Source organism: Canis lupus, chromosome 37, assembly GCF_048164855.1.
Source record: "Canis lupus baileyi chromosome 37, mCanLup2.hap1, whole genome shotgun sequence".
Classification (NCBI taxonomy): Eukaryota; Metazoa; Chordata; class Mammalia; order Carnivora; family Canidae; genus Canis; species Canis lupus.
Window position 1 is genome coordinate 4,429,867 of NC_132874.1, and position 17,414 is coordinate 4,447,280.

Consider the following 17,414-nt stretch of genomic DNA (forward strand, 5'->3'; position numbering starts at 1 on the left):
CCCTGCATGGAGCCTGCTTCTCCCTCTGCCTGTGTCTCTGCCTCTGTGTGTGTGTGTGTGTGTGTCTGTCATGAATAAATAAATAAAATCTTAAAAAAAAAACCCAAGTATAATAATAGTTACTATTATATAATAAATATTATTTTGTGGAACAGTTTGCAGAGATACCAATATTTGAGAGCTGGAATAAGAATAATCTTAGTGTATTCCTTTTGAAATACAAACATTCTTTGGAGTCCAATTCCTTGCCTCACTGACCTCTGCTCCTTCCTATCCCAAGGGACAGACCCTAGAGACAGTTGCAGTTTCTTTTAGCATCTCATCCCAGCAAGTTGATGGTAACAAGTACAGAGTTGTCACCATGCTCCAGGTGGTTCTGGCACCACTTTGTAGTATTTATTGCCATTTATGGTCTTGGAGTAACATAAGGAAAGATGCAGGCTACTCTGTTTAGAATTGACTTGGATATTATTATTTTCAGGCAGAAGAAAGAGGCACACAGGAAATAGTGCAATCACTAATCTTAAAACTGAGTTGGCAGATTGAGAAAACATTACAAGACAGGGTTATTCACCTGGGTGGTATCTTTGGCTTTCATAGTGAGTCATCCTCATCCATCGCAGGTGAGTCACCTGTGCCCAGACTTGCACTGAGCATCTATAATTTGGTTGAGCGTGGAGATTTTTTGACACTTGTCATAGTAGATAATAGACTTGCCATTTATACCACATACAGTGACAGTTCATTGAATTTCAGATGAATGGATTAGCAGCTAGATAGGGCTCTATTAATTGGCCCTGAAAGTCATGGAAAGGTGGGAGAAATTTACTTTCTGGGACCTGGGTAACAATGACGTCATATCAACAAATGATAGCCAAGGCATGCATGAGGACATGGGAGTATACCTTCTTGGCTTAATTATTAATGGATACAAATTAACTCAAGTGAGAAATAGCTGGGCAGTGGACTAATTTTAAAGTATCATGCTGTCTGAAGTTTACATTCTCTTCTGGAATATATACATTGTATAGCAGGCTGGGAGTGAGGAAGGGTTGTTAAGGTAGTAGGGTGGTGGTAGTGCCAGAAGGGTGAAATTGTGTGTAGTACTTTCTGGGATTTGGCTCTTCACTGTGAATTAGTTAAAACACAGGTTAATAAAAGCTTAAAGCGTTCAAAACCCACAGATACCAGTTTAACGTCTTCCTGTTCTATTGTCATAATCAGAAGACCTGGTTTTTGATCACATGACAAGGAAGAGCGTGTGGCTAGAGCAGTTGAAAATGATCACTGGAGTTAGGGAAAAAATCAAATCAGGTGTTTCTTATAGTTTGCTGGTGGGACTCTGTTCATCGCTAACTCTTGGAGAGGAGACTGTTAGGTAAAAGGATTAAAAAGGCATCACTTAGGGATTGGGCCAGTGACTTGTTGAAAATTTTGTTAGATCCTTAGATTTTGTTTTTATTTGCTTGTTGGCTTTGTTTCACTGCATATGCCTGAGCAAGTCATGGCTAATTTGCTTTGACTATCTGGAAATACTCTTTTGTTGGTAGTTTGAAAGAATTAGTTAATCTGTTAAGGTACCCAGTACAAAGGATAAGTAATAGAACAGATATGATTTCTCTCAGTGCAAGTTGGAATGCTAGTGGGGAGGCATTATGAGTAGGAGTTAAAAGCATAGACTTTGTAATAAAGTGGTTAAGATGTATTGGAATTCATCCTCTACTCTGTGGCCTTGGAAATATTATTCTCTATCTTCTATTTTCAGTTTCTTAATCTGTAAAATGGGGATTATCTTCAGGGTTTTGTTAAAGGATTAATTTTGACAACATATACAGTGCCACCTGGTGTATGTTTACAATGTAGGTATTCACTGAACAGTAGGCATTAGGGTATATGATGACTGCTGTGGTGTTAGCAAGAACTCTCATGTCTGTTAATCACTGGGTCCATATAAGGCATGTTTCCATCTCATCCCTATCTTTGAGCTGAAAATTCCAGTAAAGATAGGTGTTAGGGTCCATCACGCTCTTTACAACTTCCCTACAGTCTCAAGATCCCCTTTACTGTGATGGTGAGCCCTCCCTGGCCTGAGAGGGAGGCTTCTGTAATGAATGATGATCTGGCTCATTATCCTGGGCTCTTTCCTTTCTAAAATGGCATGATTATTTAGAATGTTTTTCAAATTTCTAGTAATCATAGCTAATATGTATTTATCTCTTACTGTGTACCAGGCATGATGGTAAGCCGTGAACAGTCCTTTTCTCAGCTGAAATCTTCCTCATAGCTTCACCGTATAAAACAGGTAGACACAGAGCCATGTGATTGAAACCAGTAGGTATGCCTTGGGGACCGGTTTGCCGGAGAACTGTTGTTACCTACCCTCTCTGTTCTCCCTCATGACATCTCCCTCATGACCTCCCCCTCTTGACAACCTCTCCTTGGAACTCTTGCACCTGATGGTATGGTAGTCAATTAGAAAACAAGTCCAGTGAAAAGTAATAATATAGCCTTTGTTCACTTACTGTGATAGTGAAAGCAAGAGGCCAAAAGAGACAGTGCTGGTTCCTCCACTGTCCCATTTTTTCCCCATGGAATGACACTGGGCATGGGTAAGATGGTTCAGCACAGATGAGGGCAGGGGAGCCCCCAAGTGAAAGGCCCCTGCCATCTGATGGACCTGGGGTCTAGGGGAATGGAGAGCAGCCCTCCTTGCCCCAACACACACTACAAGGCTTCTAAATGGACATGCTTAGGCTGGGCATGCAAATATGTATATGAGCAGGGCTGGTGGGTGAGAGGGCACAGTCCTTGACAGCCACTCCCCCTGGGGACTGTGGTGGACTAGCCTTGCACCAAGTCTCATGTTGGGAGGGCAGCTTTCTCAAGCCAGGCAGAGCCTGTGTTTGCATCAGGAAGATCACATGTAGGACTCTGACATAGAGCAGTGCTCCTCAGGACCCGTAGAACACAGTTTGAAAACTACTATAATACTTGATAGAATATAGGACTGCTTTGTGAAGGAAAGATGTAGTCATTTGGGTTTTAGGGGGAATGGAGTTTAATATATTCTGTGTTAACATATAGTTTATATTTATGCCTGATTGGCTCAGTGAACTCACTTTAACAGACCAGTTGATCATGCTTTTGGAGGCATACTCTTTATCTTGCTAATGGAAACCAAGTTGGTTTTCTACTTCCTAGAAAATATTTTTGCCTTTCACTGTTTCAACTTTTGTGACTCTTCTATGAGGAGGACTAAATGAGAACTCTCAATTCTAGCATAAAATGTTAGAGCTTAAAAATATGAAAGCCTTTGTACATAAGATGCCAGTCATTGTTTAGAGTTAATTTCAAGGTTGCTCAGTAATTAGGAGCAGAGGACAAGTCTTGCCAAATAGTGATGCTTTGCCTCTCAAATCAGATTTGAAATAATTACATAATTATTCAGCATTTACATGGTATTTTTTTGAATAAAATGCATCCCAATCATTTTTATTAGTGATGAGCATGTACCTTGTGGGATTTCAGTGCATTTGTGTTGGTTGGTGAGTGAATTGCTCTATGTAAAAGAAAACAAAACAACCTTAGGATATAACATTCCATTTCCAATTTTGAGATGCAACTTAGATTTAAGTTGAATATCTTGACTTTATAATTCATTTGCATAAAACAGTCAATGGATTCAAACGAGCCTTTGCTGATTTGTTTGCATGTTTCAGAAATAAATTTGGTGTATTGTTTAAAGCAGGTTGTCAATTTTTTCCAGGACAATTGAAGTCAAAATTTTACATGCATAAATGCCTAAATAGGGTTTTTTAATTTAGTGGAAGCATGTCTAAGAAGCTGTCAGTCTAATTTTTTTTGATAGTGTGCCCTTGGGTCCCCACTTTTCTGTGTTTTTGATGGGTATCCAACTTGTAGTTTTCTTTCCTTCCACACCAAACGATTCTCCAATGCCAGCTGGGTATCCTACAATTCAACTCAATTCTGACCCTGTCTACTGGAGATAGCTTCAGGACCCACAGGTTAAGGGCTCAGTCTTACCAGACTCCCTTCCCCCACTGCAAGCACTAATCATAAATCTAGGTTAGTACCTATTCTTTTGACCCACTACTTATAGATTGGATGTTCCAACAACCTTCTCCTTGGGTTCCATTAATTTGCTAGAGTGGCTCATAGAACTTGGAGAAACATTTCACTTATAGGATTACTAGTTTATTGGGGCCCCTGGGTGGCTCAGTCAGTTAAGCACCTGCCTTCATCTCATGTATGATCTCGCAGTCCTGAGATTGAGCCCTGCATTGGGCTCCCTGCTCCGTGGAAAGTATACTTCTTCATCTCCCTCTGTCACTCCCCCTGCTTGTGCGCTCTCTGTCAGGTAAATAAATAAAATCTTAAAAAAAAAAAAAAAAGATTACTAGTTTATTATAAAAGGAAGTGACCCAGGAACAGCCAGATAGAAGATATGCATAGGGCAAGATGTGGGGAAAGGACATAGAGCTTCCATGACCTCTCTGAGTGCCCACTCTTCCCCAAATCTCTATGTGTTCACCAGCCTGGAAATGCTCCAAACCCTGTCCTTTCGGATTTTTGTGGAAGCTTCCTTATATTGTCATGATTGATTAAATCATTGGTCATTGGTGGGCACCTGAGTGGCTCAGTTGGTTAAGCATCTGCCTTCTCAGGCCATGATCCTAGTGTCCTGGGTTTGAGCCCCACATCAGGCTTCCTGCTCAGCTGGGAGTCTGCTTTTCTTTCTCCCTCTGCTCCTCCCTGCCCTGCTTGGACTTTCTCTTTCAAATAAATACAATCTTAAAAAAAAAAACATTGGCCATTGGTGATTGACTTAACCTGCAGCTCCTCTCCCCTCCTTGGAGGTTGAGGTACAAAGTTGAGACTGAAATTTCCATCCTTTAATCACATGGTTAGGCCCCCTGGCAACCAGCCCTCATCCTTAGGCCACCTAAGGGCTTTCCAGCTGTCATATCATCAGAATAACAAAAAACACCTTAATGTTCTCTTCACTTAGCAAATAACAAGAGTTTTAAGAGCTGTGTGCCTGGAATGTGGATGAAGACCAAATATATATTTCTTACTGTAAATCACAACATCACAGTGGGGATACTGTAAATGATAGTACATAATAATTGTACCTCTCAAGAATTTCTTTCTAAAAAGAGGAACCAATATTAGAATTGTAGGCTCCTGTAGAATACTTGGAAACCACTGGCAAAGATTTGATTTCTCTTACGTAATTATATCACAGGCTGGAGCCATGGACGTAATTGGTCATGCCCTCAAAATGGCCATTCATTAAGCACTTTCAGCTTGGAAGGAGATAACAACTACTCTGCTGGTCCAGAAGCAGTTAAAATATTAGACAAGCCAGTAGTTTGATGTTCTCTTTCTCAAATAACTGGTTCTTTGATTTCCAGATTGCTTTTCTCTTTTATAGGCACAGCCAAAGAGGAAGGTTCTGAGTTTTCTCTTGGGTTCTGTCTTGTTTATCTAGTTGGTTGGGGGATCCCTGGGTGGTGCAGCGGTTTGGCGCCTGCCTTTGGCCCAGGGCGCGATCCTGGAGACCCAGGATCGAATCCCACGTCGGGCTCCCGGTGCATGGAGCCTGCTTCTCCCTCTGCCTATGTCTCTGCCTCTCTCTCTCTCTCTCTGTGTAACTATCATAAATAAATAAAAATTGAAAAAAAAATTATCTAGTTGGTTGGAGAACATGAGAAAAGGAAGAGAAAGTACAGTGGCAGTTGGCTTAGGACACCTGCCCTCTGGAGGATAGGATTAGCATTTAATTAGAGGTTAGAAACAAATAGAACAAGTTCAATTCCTGCCAAGTGTACTTATTCATATGGAAAGGATCAGGAAGCTCTACAAAATGAAGTTCAGAAATAGAAAAGATGCAAAGGTTGACCATTTCACCATTTTGGAAAAGCAAAAGTGAGTTTGTGTTAGTAAGTACTTTAACAGGGAAAACAGAATATAAACTGCTACCATCTGGTTTTGCTTCTAATTGATCACACCCAGGTTCAGGGCTGGTTTTTGCACTAGATTCTGCACCTGGAGAAGTCAAGAAGAATTTGAAGTGTTCAGAGAAGATCAAGAGTGCTTTCATGTTGGATGGTAATATTATCAGTAAGGGTAAAAGAAACCACCATTTATTGGTCTGGAAAACAGGAGGCTAAGCACTAAATGAATACATCTTCAGATGTTGCAGGAGAGGAATTTGACTTAATTCACGTTCCTAATGGCAGTAGAATTACACAGAATCATATTTGAATGGATCCTTGGGGCTTCTCATCTAATATGTTACTTTATGCAGGAATCCCCTAGATAACACTCCCCAGTAGGTAGCCATTCATTCACCTTCAGGTGGCAGACAGTCTAGCACCACTCGGGCAGTTCCATAAAAATTTGAGGCTTTTAATTTATGGAGTCTGCATTCACATAGCATCTCCTTTGTTCCAGGTCCTGATCTTTAGAGCCAAAGAGAATATCATCTCTTCTCTCTCCTGCAAGTAGGCAGACTTCTGTGTAGTTTGAGGCCAGTTGCCATATTCCTTGCAAGGTTTTTTCAAGGTAAGCACTAACACTACTTATTTTTTTTTCAACTTTGTCATATGCTTGATTTATCTCTCCTCTTGATCTTTCTTCTTTAAACAAATTTCAATATGTCAATGTGTTTTTAAAATTGTAGCACAGATGGGGCGCCCGGCTGGCTTAGTCAGTGGAACATGCAACTCTTGATCTCAGGGTTATGAGTTCAAGTCCCATATTGGATGTAGAGATTACTTATAAATAAAAAATCTTTAAAAGAATTGTATCACAGAGAACTGGCATACTATAGGGGGAAACAGGGCCTCAGCTTCTTTATACTGTATCTGCTGTTAAGGAAGTGTAAGGCGACATTGCATTTATGACAGGCACATACCTCTGAGTGCACAAACACATGAAAATCTTGGTTATTTAAGTTACAAAATTATTTACTCTCATGACATTGCAGCTCCCCATTTTATTTTAAGAAGTGTAGAATATTGGGGCTCCTGAATGGCTCAGTTGGTTGAGGGGCAACTCTTGATTTTGGCTCAGGTCATGATCTCAGGGTCCTGGGATCAATGCTCAGCAGGGAGTCAGATTGTCCCTTCTCTCTCCCTCTTCTCCCCCTCCCTCTCTCTCAAATAAATAAATAAAATCTTAAAAAAATAATTTTAGAATATCATGTTAATTTCCCAAAGTTGTTGTAATAAATTAACACAGATTTGGTAGCTTCAAAGAAGAGAAATCTATTCTCTCACAGCCTTGGAGACCAGAAGTCTAAGGGCTGCATTCCCTCAAGAAACAGTCTCTTCCTGGCCATTTGCACTTTCTGGTGCCATCAGCATTCCTTGGCTTGTGTCTGCATCTCTTTCTTTCTTTCTTTCTTTCTTTCTTTCTTTCTTTCTTTCTTTCTTTCAAGATTTTATTTTATTCATGAGAGACACAGAGAGAGAGGCAGAGACACAGGCAGAGGGAGAAGCAGGCTCCATGCAGGAAGCCTGATGTGGGACTCAATCCTGGATCCCGGGATCGTGACCTGAGCTGAAGGCAGATGATCAACTGCTGAGCCATCCAGGCATCCCTGGAGGCCATAAGTTTGAAATTAGTAACCCTGGACCAAAATCAAGGCCTTGGCATGATTGTGCTCCTTCAAGAAGCTCTAGGAGAAAACCCATTCCTTGCTTCTTCTGGCCTCTAGTAGCTGCCGGCAGTCCCTGGATTCTGACAGCATCTTTTTGATCTCTCCCTCCATTGGCACAGTGCCTCCTTCTATTCTATGATATTATTCTCCTCTGCCTCTGTCTTACTAAAATCCTTGTGATGGCACTTAGGATAAGTGGGTAATCTCACATAATCCACACCACTATCCTCAATATAATCACATTTGCAAAGAGCCATTTATCTAAATATGGTTCCAGGTCTTCAAATGTGGATGTCTTTGGGGCTATTTTCCAGCCTATAATAAAACCATCATGTTCAGCCCCCCTTTTTTTAACTCCATCCCCCCACCCACTCACCCTTGTACAACCCTTTGTTTGTTTCCCAGAGTTAGGAGTCTCTCATGATTTTTCTTTCTCTCTAATTTTTGCTACTCAGTTTCCACACTTCCCTTATGGTCCCTTTCACTATTTCTTGTATTCCACATATGAGTGAAACCATATCATAATTGTCTTTTTCTGATTGACTTATTTGATTCAGCATAATACCCTTCAGTTCTATCCATGTCAGTGTAAATGGTAGGTATTCATCCTTTCTGATGGCTGAGTAATATTCCACACGCACACATCTTTATCCATTCATCTGTCAAAAGACATCGTGGCTCCTTCCACAGTTTGGCTATTGTGGACATTGCTGCAAGTGTCCTGTTGTTTCACTACATCTGTAATCTTTGGGGTAAAACCTAGTAGCGCTATTTCTGGGTCACAGGGAAGCCTCCTTTTTATACAAAGAAAGAAACAGAAACTCTGAGAGATAAGTCAGTCTGTGGGAATGGGTTTATATCCTTAAGACAAATAGCTGGAGCAAGAAGACTCCGTCCAGACTGCTGTAGTGGAAGAAAATGATGCTTAATTCCTTGCGCATGATTTACACAGTTGATACTGGGAGGAAGTAAATATATAATGCTAAAATGATTGTTATTAAATTTTGCTATATTTTGACTCCTTGTTCTAATCTGTTCACTTATATCAGGTTTTCTCAGCAGTGGCACTAGTGACATTTGGATTGGAAAATTCTTCCTTGGTTGATGGAAGCAAGGATGGGGCTGTCCTTTGTATTGTAGGATGTTTATCAGCATCTCTGGCCCTACCTACTGGATATTGGTAGCACCACTTTCCCTGTTCCCTGATCCCTGAGTTATGGAAACCAAAAAAAAATATCTTTCAGACATTACCAAAATGTCTTTCAGAGGAGGTACAAAATCCCCACCAGTTGAGAAGATATGGACTTGTATGGAAATGCTAGGATTCAAGGTATTCTTTTTTTGTTTTAACCTTATTATCTGCCAATTTGACCAATAATCATTTTCTGTAGCCAAGTATTAAAATTTAAATGTAATAATATTAGAAAAAGGACAGGACTATCATTAAAGCACTGCAGATCACCATTACCTTCTTCTTGATGGACCATAAGTCTACTTTTTGAAACCAGCTGTCAATCCCTCTAATATTATCACCATCTAGTTTTACCTTATTCTAAGGGTATTCTGAGAATGTTTGTAAAGTGACTTGCTGAAATCTAGGTCCTAGTTATAACACATTTTAATTCAAATTATTTAGGCTAAGGGGATAGAATGAATTCAACTAATCTTTGGTCTGTTCTGGTACTTAGTAATTATGGTGAAGTTTTTTACTTTTGGTTTTGAAGAGCACACAAATCATACTATTCCTCATCTGTTCTAGAGTCCTTTGGTGCTTAAATTTGAACTTACCAGTTTATGTTTGTGGAATCAGCCTTTCTCCCTTCCAAATATTTGTCCATTCCCATTCAAAATATTTGTCTATTCCCATTCTTTTGGTACTTAAATTTTAATCCTTTAGTGCATGATTCCTAAAAGATTAGGAACCATAGATCCAAGATCCTGTCTACAGTTTTTCTTAACACCTGAACATACACTATGTATCTTTAATTCTACCTCTGTATTTTTTTTAAGATTTTATTTATTCATGAGAGGCACAGAGAGAGAGAGAGAGATAGGCAGAGACACAGAGACACAGGCAGAGGGAGAAGCAGTCTCCATGCAGGCAGCCTGACGTGGGACTCCATCCCTGGTCTCCAGGATCACACCCTGGGCTGAAGGCGGCGCTAAACTGCTGAGCCACATAGGCTGCCCTCTACCTCTGTATCGATCTCTATCTGTATGTAGGAGACTTTAACATCTTGGAATCAGTAAAAGGCTTTTGTAGAATCTCCTCCATGATTAAAACCTTGCTTCTCGGTGCCAGAATTGCATATCCAACTGTCAATTTAACATTTTCACTTGGATATCTCAAACATTATTCAAATTATCTTGAACTCCTGATATCCAACTGTGGTCTTCTTTGCTGGATCTTAGCAGCAATCTTTTTTTTTTTTTTAATATTTTATTTATTTACCTGACACAGAGAGCACAAGCTGGGGGAGTGGCAGAGGGAGAAAGAGAAGCAGACTCCCCACTGAGGAGGGAACCCAACGTGGGTCTTGACCCAAGGACCCTGAGATCATGACCGGAGCTGAAGGCAGATGCTTCACTGACTGAGCCACCCAGGTGCCCCTTTCCATATCAATTTTAGAATAAACTTGTTTATGTCTATGAAATACCTTGGTGAGATTTAGATGGAAATTGCATTACATCAATAGATCAATTTAGGGAGAAGACTTATTACTATGTTGAGTCTACCAATCCATGAACAGTATTTCTCTCCAGGTGGGCTTGCTTTGATTTCTTTCATCAGCATTTTGTAATTTCTTTTCCAGATGGATCTTGTACTTATTTTGCTAGGCTTATACTTAAGCATTTCATCTTCTTTGAAGGAATTTTTAAATCATACTGTGTTATAAAATTTCACTTTCTTCATGGTCATTGTATGGTATAAAAATGTGATTGATTTTTGAGTGTTGCTCTTGTATGTAGACAATTGTGACAATGCCTTTTCCTGAATTTATGTTTTTTCACCAACTGGATTATGAAGGCCTTTGGACACTATATGTTTCTATGCTATACAAACAGTAGGGGCTTAATACATATTTATGTGTGAGAGGTCCAGCACCATTAGTCCTGTGATCTGTGACTCAGTCATGTTTAATAAGACCTCACTTTTATTCTTCTACCTTTTCCTTTTTCCTGAAAGAGCTAATTGACAATGCATTTGTCTACATGCCCAAACTCCTGTTTTCCCTTGGTGTGCAGTGCACTGAATCTATTTGGAATAGTTCTCATTTATTTACAGCTTCAAGAGAGCAGTGTCTTAGCACAGATTGAAATTGGGATTTAATTAATGTCTTTACACAGTACTTGGATACAAACCTCTTTAACTACCAGAGAAATACCTATATATCTGATTCCATTTAGACTCTTTAGCAGGTACACAAAGTGCTAGAAATAGTTTTTTTTTCTTCTGTGTGACACAGGCAATAATTAAAGTTTAAAAGCTGTGTATTGGCTCTTTTTCATAGTTCACTTGGCATTAATTGTGTTTCTATGCTTTTGCTTTGGTTGAGGACTTTCATTTAGTACTTTCTATTACTTGTGCCATGTGTTTGTACATATATCATATTTTTCAAGCATTTTTCAAACACCATCTTTCCGCAGTCTCTACAAAAGATAATTAATACCTGGCAGGATACAAATGAAAAAGAGAACAGATGTGGGTGAACAAACTCAACGATTTAAAGTTAATAAGCAGAAGAAGAAGTGGTAACAATCTTTTCAGGATACTCAGGACAGCAGTTTGGAAATGATTAATAAAATCTAATGATATTATCTCCAACTTTACTAAAGCTGCATATTCTGCAAATACATGTAATCAAAAGTTAATATCGAATTTTGTCAAAATAGAGAATAATATTGCTGGGTGATAAAATCCAAAATGTTATTGTGGTTTGCTGAGACTGCATTAATAATACATGTGAAGAAATACAGTAGATAAATCAGGAAGTTATAATCCAGAGACTAAGAGATAGTAGAATATACTACCCCAAAATATGCTACTTTGGCATGTGGGTTATTTTGGTTTGAAGGCAATCAAGGCCCAGCAGACTTAGAAGGAATTTCTTACCTCCACCTTACCTGCCCAGAAGATTTTAGATACAGGCCTGTATAAGGAAGAGAGCTATTACCAGAGATCATTTTTATATCAGAAAGACTAATTTGCATGGTTTGGCAGGCATTTGTTTACCACACATTTACTTTTCCTGTGATTTATTTTTCTTCTGTTGAACTCGAGGTCACTACTTTCTTCTTAACTCGGGATGGCACACACACCTCAATTGCCAAACTGCCTTTGAGTCTCATGTCCTTGTGAGAATCTCGTATATATGTAATTAAATTTGTTTTTCTTCTGTTAATCTGTTTTGTGTCAATTTAATTATTATATCAGCCAAAGAACCTAAAAGGCAAGAAGGGAACATTTTTTCGTCTCCACAAGACCGTGTTTCCTAAAATAAGAGCCTCTTCCTCCTGATAAATCAGAAAGAAAGAGGGACAATTATTTAAATATCAAACATTCAAGATAAAGCGTAGGTCAATTCAATATGACAACTGTGTATTGAATCTTTGGCATATCCCAGGACCCATAGTATAGACTGGGGAAGGAAAGAGGCATAAGGCACAGCTCTTCCTCTAGGTGTGTTGAAACCATGACTTTCCCTATAGATTGCCTAGGGATATATCTTGAAGGCAGGGCACTCAAGTTCCAAGCATTTAGAATCTGCAATATCAAGAATAATCAGACTGAAAACAACTATGCTAAACAAAATCAGATATTCCTGAGATGCCTCACATTAATAATAAATGAAGGGAAGTTAAAAAAACAATAGTCATTGTGAACCTTAAATTCTGAATATCAATCAGATTCATGTACTTTCAAAACCCTTGTCATAAGCACCAGAATCAGCACAACATGAACTTGATAGTACAAGTAGCAGTTCTGTGTTAATTTCTGGACCTACTAAACCAGAGAATTATTTTTTTGATGGTGGCCAAAGGTAATATAATTGTGTTTTGGGGACAGATTTGAATTAGGTGGATCTTGGTATGACATTGTTAAAGTGTATTAAATTTGTACCTTTTAAGATTTAACAGATAAGACAAGCAGAGCAAGAGTATTCTATTCCAGTGGTTTTCTGATTGGATCCAGATGGAAATGCTCAGGTGAAACAGTCACTCAATGGACAGGATCTTTCAGGTTGCTGAGCATCTACTTTGTGTGGAGAAACAAAGGTAAGTCATGACTGATGCCTTCAAGAACTTAAAATTCAGTAGCGTAGACAGATTGATGTGTGAGGAGTCCAGCTCCAGATTAAAAGCATAGATGTGATTCTTTAGGCCTGGCTAAAGTCAATTACAGAGGCCTTCTATGGCTGGCCTCAGGGAGAAGTTGTCCTCACCATGCCCGGCTTGGGGCACAGCCAGGGCACAGAAGTCTGCAGGGAGTTGCAGTCATGATCTTTCACATCTTTATATTCCAACCTGCAGTACCTTCATTCTTGGTCTCTTCACTGGGCCCTTCACAGAGTCCTGTAGCCTGCCCCCCACCCCCACCCCCAGCTGCTCTTACAGGAAATGAGGGGGAGAACCTTGAAGACACTTCCCTCCCATCATTAGGCTCAGCTCATTTCTAGCCCACCTTGCTTGCCCCCTGCATCCCATGTCAGAGTCCATAAAACAAAACTCACGTGACAGAAGGACCCTCTGGTCTGCACTGGATAACTCATGTACCATTCTGTGGGGCCAAATGGAAAAGGAGTTGATGACTTCTACTATTGCAGTAAGTGATTAAGGGCTTGATGCCTTCATTTTTGTCTTGTTTTATAGGCTGCTTCTACACCTGACAGCTCAGCTGGGTCTCTCCCAGCTCAGCTGAGCTCCCCAAAATGTGGATACAAGTACAACAGAGTGAGAGACATATAAGGGCATGGCAAAGAGCTCTGAGAGTCCAACAAGTGGAGAAAAGGGACAGCCAAGGAGGTTATAGTTCAGTGTGGGCTTATAGGTGTGTGCTGGAAACAAAGATACTCCTGGCCTTGGGGCTTAAACTCCACAGCCCATCAGGAACCTGCAAAGAGACCGTGTGGAAGACATCAGCAAGTGGTGGCAGCAGTGAGGCTGGTTGCCTAGGCAGGGGCCACCTGCAGGAACCTGGACTTCATTCCCCCATGGAGTTCCTGAAAATAGAAGAAAAACAGATTCATCTATTCCCATTTGAAATGATAAGATTTACAAAAATAGTACCTCTAGAGGCCACGTTATCATTACCTAAAATACCTTCACCTTCCTGTCATCTCTGAGTAGGACTGCTGCTGCTTGGCTTTAGGAGACGTTAGAGAATAAAGTCCTTGCTCATTCACTAGCTGCTTTGTCGATTTAGTTTTCAGCTTGTCATGTTTGGATCATTTGGCTGACAAATTTATTTATTAAAAATAAAGTGAAATTTGTCGTGATTTTATTGACCATGCTGACAATCAGACTGTCCCATTAACAGCAGAAAGGTCCTTCTTCTGGGCAAACAGGACACTGTGACAGAACCTCCAAGTCCCAAACATATTTATCTACTATGGCATTGTACGCTGTGGACACAGGCGGGTGGAACTGAAGGAGCCCTGTGCTAGACTCCAATAAGAGACAATTGACATGGTGGTTAAGGTCATGGGCCAATGCAGGCTTCCTAGGCTTCCAGCCCCACCAGTTACTAGCTGTATGAGCATGTAACAATGTTACATGCTCAGTGTTCCTCAGCCTCAATTTCCCCCTTCCGTAAATGGAGATAATACTAGTACTTACCTCATAGGATTGTGGAGATGATTATGTGAGTTGATCAATGTAATCCGGTCTTTAGAATGGGCTAGAAGAAAAGAGACAGGTGGTTGCAGAAAGAGTTTGGAGAGACAGACCTCTGTGTGTTGGGTAGTGGCTCAGCACCTAGATTTTTAGAGCTAGAAAAGTTAGCAGTGACAATAGTCAGATTGCTGGAGGCGAGAGGAGCTGGGAGGGAGGGATAAGGAGTGAATATCATTTGGGTGATCTGGACTCTTTTCTTAAAATGTCAGGGTTTCAGGAGAGATGGGAAAATAATTACAGCTTCCGGAAACAGTGCTATTCAGAAAAGATTAGGACAGAAGAGGCTTGTTTTGAAGACAAGAGAGTAATGATCAAATGGAGGTAGATTTACTATGTTAGGGAACAAGAATAATTTTAAATAACAATTTTTAAAAGATTTTCAGTTTTTTTATTATTTTCAAAATTTTTAGCGTGTATGTTTTCAAACATACACAAGAGTACAGACAATCTATAATTACCCATCACCCAGCTTTGGATAGTTACTAGTATTTTCCAAAATTTGTTTCATCCGTTCCCCACACAGGGAAGAAAAAGTTGCCAAAACATTCTGAAACACGTTCCAGATATCATGCATCATGTCACTCATAATAATGTAGTATGCACCTCTACACTGATAAGGACCTTTGTTTTCATAACCATAGTGCTATTATCAGACTAAAAAAAATAACATCAACTTCTCACTGTCATCTAATAGCCTATATTTGAAATTGTCCCCAGTTGTCTCCAAATGTCTTTCCATATAGAGCGTGCTCTAATTGGCATCAACATGAGTCTGTATGCTGCATTTGGTTATGATTTCTTTTACATCTCTTTCAATCTGCAACAGCCCTTCCCGGACAATCCTTTTCTCCCATGCCATTTATTAGTTGAAAAAACTCAGCCATTTATATTGTAGAATGCCTCCCATTCTGGATTTGACTGATTATTTCCTTTTTGTGTCATTTAATTTGTTGAAAGGCAGGACGCCTGGGTGGCTCAGTGGTTGAACATCTGCCTTCAGCTGGGGTCATGATCCCACAGTCCAGGGATTGAGTCCCACATCGGGCTCCCTGCATGGAGTCTGCTTCTCCCTCTGCCTCTGTCTCTGCTTCTTTCTCTCTCTGTGTCTCTCATGAATAAATAAATAAGATCTTTAAAAAAAAAACTTGTTGAAAGGCAATGCATGATGGTATAGATTCTGAGATGAAATATTTTTCGCCCTCTGAGATGGAAGCAAGAGAAACAAATGATTGATATGAAGAGGGGAGCATTGTGCATGTCACGTCAAAGGGCTTACATCACTTTGGCGAAATGGAATGTGAGCTTCTTGTTGAACAAAGAATAAGAGGGGCTGTGACCAGGAGTTGAGGGCAGAACCTTTGAAATACAGTGTGGGGAATGTGACTGGGAGTCAAGTTGGGGTGTATTAACTGTTTACCCAGGAATAATGAGAACGAAACTGAGGTTGATTAACATTGCTCTGTGTACAAACAGTCCACCTGTTTTCTTGGCTTGCTTCATCACTAGTTGGTGGACTCCAGGATTAGGGTGTACCAAGGGTTGATGAGTGCCAAGATGGGACAGTTGAAGAATTGGACAGATTTGTAGGAATCAAGGGGGCAGCTGAGCAAAAGGCTGAAGTGGACCAGCTAGGAAGGATTTTGTGCTAACAGTGCTGGTGGGGTATGCAAAAAGAGGAAATGAGAAATATGGTAGCCGGAAGGTCTCACAGTTTGTGGAATGTCTTCAGATGCATATGCAGCTGATGGTGGGTGACTGAAGCTATGGGTAAATGATACAAGGATGAAAGGAAAAAGTGTGGGCAGCACAGACCTAGGCCCCACTCTCACTTTGCTACTACCTTGTTGCGTGACCTCAGGAACATTGTTTAATCACTCTAAGCTTCCATTTTCTCTCTCATAAAATGCATTCATCAGTATAAGCCCTGACAATTTTGTTTTCTAACAAAAGTGTTGTAGTGTTAAAAACAAAAAAAAAAATATTTTATTTATTTATTTCAGAGAGAGCGAGAGAGAGAGCAATCATGAGCCAGGTGGAGAGTGGGGAGGGGCAGAGGGAGAAGCAGACTCCCCACTGAGCAGGAAGTCTACCAAGGGGCTCTCTCCAAGAACCCTGAGATCGTGACCTGAGCTGCAAACAGATGCTTAACTGAGCACCCAGGTGCCCCCTGATTGAAACTTTGATAGCTGAGGCATCCATTTAAAAGGGGCATCCAGGGGATCCCTGGGTGGCGCAGTGGTTTGGCGCCTGCCTTTGGCCCAGGCGCGATCCTGGAGACCCGGGATTGAATCCCACGTCGGGCTCCCGGTGCATGGAGCCTGCTTCTCCCTCCGCCTGTGTCTCTGCCTCTCTCTCTGTGACTATCATAAATAAATAAAATAAAAATTAAAAATTAAAAATAAAAATAAAAAAATAAAAAAAGGGGCATCCAGTTCAAAGATGGCTGTGTATAAACACATTGCCAGCCACACAACTAGTAAAGAGCCACGTCATCTCCCCCAGCAAAGCTCCTTTGTTTAAGTTTGTTAATTTTGATAACAGACCATTTGGGCCACTTTTTTTTTTTTCCTCCCTCTCTTTAAATTCCTGGTCTTATATTTTAAATACACCAGGAAACAGTGAGCCCACCACCCATGAGCCCCCACTGTGGACCCCAAACCCCAATAAAAGCAGAATCTCAGAGCACGTGCACTTTCTCTACCTGTGACCTCCATGGGTGGCTCTAGGTGTGCTGTGTAATTTCTAGGTTTTATAAGAAATAAACCTTACTTTTTCAAAGTGTCCTAATGGTCATTGCTGAAGGGCATCTTACAATCATAAGAAGAAGTGATGT

The 17,414-nt window shown here is 40.4% G+C and overlaps 1 long non-coding RNA gene across 10 annotated transcripts in view; it reads left to right on the forward strand.

Annotated features, from left to right (window-relative positions):
• The window catches only part of LOC140626027 (uncharacterized), a 52,100-nt gene extending 37,907 nt beyond the window's left edge, over nt 1-14,193 (forward strand). For 7 of the 10 annotated variants that reach the window (XR_012025269.1, XR_012025276.1, XR_012025273.1 and 4 more), the window contains 5 exons: nt 6,478-6,588; nt 8,737-9,017; nt 10,149-10,291; nt 12,818-12,964; nt 13,559-14,193. This is a non-coding gene — a long non-coding RNA (uncharacterized lncRNA). The remainder of the gene's footprint in view (nt 1-6,477; nt 6,589-8,736; nt 9,018-10,148; nt 10,292-12,817; nt 12,965-13,558) is intronic. The other 3 variants (XR_012025271.1, XR_012025272.1, XR_012025277.1) reach the window with 3 other exon arrangements.
• The last annotated feature ends 3,221 nt before the right edge of the window (nt 14,194-17,414 follow it).